This window comes from Pelodiscus sinensis, chromosome 1 (assembly GCF_049634645.1).
Source record: "Pelodiscus sinensis isolate JC-2024 chromosome 1, ASM4963464v1, whole genome shotgun sequence".
In the NCBI taxonomy this organism is placed as follows: Eukaryota; Metazoa; Chordata; order Testudines; family Trionychidae; genus Pelodiscus; species Pelodiscus sinensis.
In genome coordinates this window covers 300,583,493-300,590,096 of record NC_134711.1, presented here as the reverse complement: position 1 = coordinate 300,590,096, position 6,604 = coordinate 300,583,493, and positions in this window count along the sequence as shown.

Below are 6,604 nucleotides of genomic sequence, written 5' to 3'. Positions count from 1 at the left end.
ATCTTTTCAGGGAACTATCCACAATGATTCCAAAATCTCTTTCTTGAGTGGTAACAGCTATTTTAGACCCCATCATTTTTGTATCTATAATTAGGACTGTATTTTTCCATGTGTCTTACTTTGTATTTATCAACCTTGAATTCCATCTGCCCTTGTGTTGCCCAATCACCCAGTTTTGTAAAATCCCTTTGTAACTCTTTGCAGTCAATTTTGGATTAGTCACTGTTTACCCTTTTTTCAAGAAAATTTATAAGTTTAACACAGTGATCCAAATGCAAATCTCATTCCTATTCTTTCCCCCTGTCTTTTAAGTGGAGTACCCAGCAATGTTTTCATGATGCCCTAATGATCCTTCAGTTACTTGTATGCCCAGCCTTTTGTTATTCTTAATCACTCTGCCGCCTTCTTTTTATAACAAACTCCCTGAAAGGCAAAGTTGCAAGCAGCTCAGACTCTGTTGCATTTAAGAACTGCCTCTGGAGGCAGGGAAAGCACCTTTAAGCAGACCTCAAGTACGAAATCCAGGGGTTCCAATTTTGGGGGGCGCTACTGCACCCTCTAACTCCTAAAAATGATGCCCTTGCTTCAGGTTCACATTTTCAAGCTTTTTTCGGCAACCATGAGGGCTAGAAAATTAGGCTGTGGTAGCTGTAAGTTGACCTAACATAAATCAGTTTGAGTCTGTAGTGTAGGAAACCCCTATTTTAAAAGAAGGAAGACTGAAGTTTTCATTTGCCAACATGATTCCAGGGGCTGCGTAAATATTACACATTTCAAAGAGTATTTTAAAAAATGACGAGATAGTGCATTTGGTAAGGCTTTATCCAAGGTTTGTTCTGCAAAACTGGATTATAGGGTGGAATACAGTAGACCATCACAACAGCAAAAGCCTTGCTCTTGCAAAGAACCCAAACATTTCCTCCATGGTTATTATTGCTTGTGTCCAATTATATTTGGTTCTATAAAGCTAGTTATGATTTGTAACCTAGTGATAGGCTTTCATTAGGTGTTGTTGTATGTTCTGCAAAAGGCAAAAAAACCAGTTAACGCAATTACCATTTATATGTTATTTTTAAAAAACGCAGACAAACTGCAACTAAGATCTAAAGGCATATGCTGATGAAAGCTTTCAATTTTCATTTCATTTATTGCATTGCTTTGGCTTAGATGGGAACATTCGGTTAAAGCAAACAGGGCCAAAGTCTGATATTAGTTACAGTAATGTAAATCTGGAGTTCTAAACTCCATTCAGCTCAAAGGAGCAACTCTGCATTTAAATCACCTCAGCCACAACCAAAAGCTAGAAAAGAATCTTGACAGAGGTAATACATTCTCTTAATAATCACCAAGATATAAAGTACTAATTTAATGACATAATTAAGAACAATTTAAATGAAAAGTAAATTCTATTAGGCTGTGTCTACACTGGCATCCCTTCCGGAAAAGGGATGCTAATGTAGCACTTTGGAATAGGCAAATCTGCAGGGGATTTAAATATCCCCCGCGGTATTTGCATTAACATGGCTGCCGCTTTTTTCCGGCTTGGAGATAAGCCGGAGAAAAGCGCCAGTCTAGACGTGATTCTCTGGAAAATAAAGCCTTTTCCGGAGGATCTCTTATTCCTACTTTCACTTTGAATTGATTTGAAATATCAACACACCTCTTGGCCCCTGTGTCTTACTACAACAAGTTTGGAGATAGCCAAGATTATGCCCAGCTCAATTTATCATGAGGTAATTCTGGTTTCATCCATGCTCTTGATATAGGTGAGGTAAGACACTTTGAAAGTAGGAATAAGAGATCCTCCGGAAAAGGCTTTATTTTCCGGAGAATCACGTCTAGACTGGCGCTTTTCTCCGGCTTATCTCCAAGCCGGAAAAAAGCGGCAGCCATGTTAATGCAAATACCGCGGGGGATATTTAAATCCCCTGCGGATTTGCCTATTCCAAAGTGCTACATTAGCATCCCTTTTCCGGAAGGGATGCCAGTGTAGACACAGCCTTATTGTTTTGTTGGCACAGTTTTATTTGGGAACCATATAAACATAAAAGGAAACAGAAGATAACTTTAGCAGGGTTTGATTCTACAGACAAATGTATTTTTGAAGTCATTGGTTTTGGGTGATTTTATAAAGCATTTCAGAATTTTTGATTATTACAAAGGAAATTAAATTGCCCTGCTTTTCTCTATGTAACTTCATGAAAGGCATATAAAGCCTCAAGTCTTGCAGTGATTTGAAGTCTTAATTTATTTTTCCTGTAGTACATCTGAATTACTTTGCATACAAATAATAAAATCAAACAGAAGAGATCATTTCTTCAGCAGGTTTTGCATACAAACAATAAAATCGACCAGCAGGTGTCACCTCTGCACCAGATACAAAATGTCCAAAACTATTCAAAAAAAGGTTCAAAATGTTCACTTCATTTGAATGAGCATTTAAAAATGTGATCAGCAATGAGGTTTCATTTTGAAAAAAGGAACAAGTTAATGCCCCATTAAGAAACAGATATTTATTGTCAGTGGGAAAGGCAGGATGATTCCCCTGAAAGGTTACAGGATCATGTTAGCTCTTCCTGAAAATCATTATCTTTGTGGCCTTGGGGAAGTCACTTAACTTCTCTGTACCTCAAGCTATAAGGGCCTGATTCTGTCCCATTTACATCAGTGCGAATTCTGACCTCAATGGGAGCAGGACTGGGCCTTGAAATGGAGATAATTACACCAATGGTAGGAAGAGAAGGATATTTTTAGAGCATTATGAATCGCTGAGTGTAGCTGCATATGACTTTTAATATTTATTTCTAGAACTTCAAAAAGGGGCTAGATTGTGAGCTCTGAGGATGAGGTTAACTATTCATTCCTCCATAAGCACAGCACCCCTGCAAGCTGTCCCCACCATCCTACCCACTGCGCCTGATGGTGGGCCCTGCTGTCTGCCTCAGCATAGGTGGGTAGATAATTCAGTCTCCAACCCAGTTCTGTCTGAAGCCTCTCTACCACCATGGTGAACCAGGGGGGCAGTTATGGTGGGGTTTATTAGTGAAGGGGACTATGTGCCAGATAGGAAGAAAAGATCAATTCCTTTCACATAGGCTGCCTAGCAGCCATCAATTGACCATGATTCCTGTTCTCTACCAAAGCTTTGAGTTTCATAGCCCAATGTCAACCCTCCAAAATTATATATCTTGCATTAATGAAACTTGCTCCTATTTTTTCCTTTAAAAATCAATTGAAAGTCACTCAGCATTGTCCAGCTTAATTATTAATGAGCACCAAGCTGGCTAATAGTATTTGCACAGCCTTTCTGTAAACCGTTTCAACAACAACAAGAAAAAGAGTCCCTGAGAGTCTAGTATTGATTTGAAATATCAACACACCTCTTGGCCCCTGTGTCTTACTACAACAAGTTTGGAGATAGCCAAGATTATGCCCAGCTCAATTTATCATGAGGTAATTCTGGTTTCATCCATGCTCTTGATATAGGTGAGGTAAGACAGAATGCCAGTTCCTTTGGCTAAACCTTTCTCATTGAGAGGTAAAATTATACTCTCCTGCAGAACTCATGTGGGAGGGACTTGGAGGGACCAAGAAACTCCACAAGGTTCATCTGGAATATCCTTCCATCTGTCCCCTGTGTAAGAGGTCTTGGAACAGAGTATGGAAGAGACAGGGAAGCAGCTCTCATCTCACATAGAGCTTCTTGCTCTGCATTCCCCTACCATCCAGTCAGCCCAGTTCCTGCAGGGATTGCTGCTGATGCATTTTGGACTTAGGAAACTCCTTCTTGTAGCCTGATTCACTTGCCCATTGAAATCAACAGGCATCTTTCCACTGACTTCAATCTGTTTTGGGTCAGGCCCTTGGAAAGGGTCCCCATGTGGAACATCACATCAGTGAACACTCTTAAAGAGTATTCACTAGGGCTGGACAGTCACATGTCAAGGGAGGAGGATGTACTGAGGAAGCCCTTCCCTGAAAACCTCCAAAGCAAACAGCTCCATGGTGCAACTTTGAAGGCGTTTTCTTCTGGGCCTCAGGAAAAGATGGGACTCCTGTCTCCTCCCTCCACTCCCATGCCAGAGCCACCAGAGCTGAGTCCCCTCTATTTGCAGAGCAGAGGGGATGATTTTACCATTGATTACCAATGCCTGGGAATTAAACATCTGTGTCTGTGTTGAGGGCCAGAATGTCCAGCCTGAGAGCTGAGCTCATTCAGGAGCATTATATGTTAAAAAACACACACACACACAAAACAACCTGGCAGCCCAAGTGACAAACTAGCTAGTCTGCAGCTTCAGCCTACATTTTAAAAGCAACTGTTCTTCACACCTGTGTAAGCCCATTCAGCCTCTAACTGCCCCGGAGTGGAGTTAGAGGTTAAATACACGAACCACTTTCAGATAGAAATTTTTGGCATTCCTTAGACAGCTATACTCATTCCAGGGAGAGCTGCTCATGAGAGGGCTACTCTGCTCCCTCCATCGCTCACTTCCCTTACTTTTAAAGGAGGACCACAGTGCTGCTTTAGCTCACCACTGCAAGATACATACTCCTACTTTGTAGAAATGGGAGCCTTTTGACTTACTCCTATAGACATTTATTTTGCCTGGGGAAGCAAAGAAACAAGCAAACAACAAGAGGTGTAATTGTCCCTGGCTTACATCAATTCTGCTACCAATGCCATCAATGTTTCTAACAGTTCATATGGCAACATTACTGGGGAATAAGATTTTCAGGGCATTTTCCACTCTGCCTGCTAAGTAAGTTGATGACACCACAAAATCTCTAATCTCCAGGAACTCTCATGCCATGTTGTGCTGGGGTGGAGGACAGAAACCCTCACTGAATCTCAATAGCCTCATGGGATGTATTGTTATGTTGACTTGCTGGATTGTGTTGACTTTGGATTTCAAAAATAAAGACAATGTAAAAACAACTAGAGCATTCAGTTTTCAGACCTGAATGGCAGATCCAGGCTTTGTTTGCAAATGATATGCCCCAGGCTGAACTGAGTTCCCTTTGATTATCTCTATCGCTTAGAATAGATAATAGACAATAAGGAAATGAACCCGATCCTACGGATGACATGAAAATTCCATCATCACTGAGTAATGACACATCTCTCTGCCTTACTGTGGAGTCCCTTTGCTCTACAGTCCAGACAGCTCTCTCTTGCTTCACTTGCTCTCCTCCTTGATAATGCAATGCAACTGTCAGCCTCCTCACTAGCCACCACATGATGGGGCTGCCTCACCAGGCTTTGCAATGTTTTCTGTCTGCCTTCCAGCAAGGAAAACCAGGCTCCTATGCAGCTGGTTCCTCACTGCGGGCTGGATCCTGTAGGGTGCAGAGTGCTCTTTGCTGCAGTTGCTGACAGTGAGAAAGCACCTTGCTGGTGACACTTAGGACTCAATTTTCAAGTGTGATTCCTGATTTGGGGGGGGGGGGAGGGGAAGAGCTTGATTTTGGAGTGCCCACTATGAAGCACTCTAGCAGGCCTGGATTTTCAGAAAGCGCTGAGCACTCATCTCCGGGAATCAGGCCCATGCCAGGCACCTCACATGTAGCTTCCTAAGTCACTTTTGACAAATCTAGGCCCTGAATTTGTTGCAGGCTTTCGCCCATAAAGCTGCATTCTGCAAAGTGCCAAACTCCTTCAACGCCTGGGTGCTGAGGATATTGAACAGCTCTCAGATTAAAGCACAAGGCTGGATGCCATGACTCCCTGGGACCAGAACTGCTATCCAGCAAGAACTGCCATTTCCATTCTATAACAACGCAGAAGTGCTGTCTCAGGGAGCTGGTCTCAGAGGCAGGCATTTCCCACTACTAGATAACAGTCATGTTAACATCCCGGTAAACATGTTTTCTTTTCCAGGTACAGCTTGTAGCAGTATTTGCCTGAATTAGAGTGAGTTTGCTCTGCAAACTGCACTTACCTTTACCAGCTACAGAGCAGCTGTTCTCTTTAGGTTCTGCAAGGGCTTTTGTTTGCATAGACCTTTGTCAGCAAATATACCACCCCAAACAAGCCACTCACTCGCACTTTCCAGTGTTGATAGGGGAGTCATGAGCCCTGGCAAGACACCTTCTTCCTTGTCTTTCATTTCATTAACAGGCAGCTGCCCCCACCCCGGCGCCACCGGGGATTTACTCACACCATCAATCATGGAACTGATTGAGTCTTACAGAAATGGGAAAGACAGCAGCAGAGGTTATTAATTCTTCCCCCAGTGAAAGCATTTTGATCAGGCAAAGCTGAACATCTCTTCATTCTCTAAATCTCCTCCTAGAAATAAGCCAATACTTGACATAGCAACCTTCCTCCCTCGCTCCCCTCCAGCACTGGGGGAGCTTTCCAAATGGGCGGAGGCACTCACCACATGGCAGCTGGAAACAAGAGCTCTGAAAAATGTCCCAGTAGCGAGGTTCCCCCTTTGACCATTCAGTGATGGTAAAGTAAATAGACCTGAGTGTGGGCTTTGGTCCTGCTTCCACTGAGCAGGCCTGAGCTCATAATGAATGGCTTTGGCCTTCTCCCTCAGTCACCGTTCTTCCCCAACACACATACTGACTCCAAAGTCTGTCATTTCTGGAACAG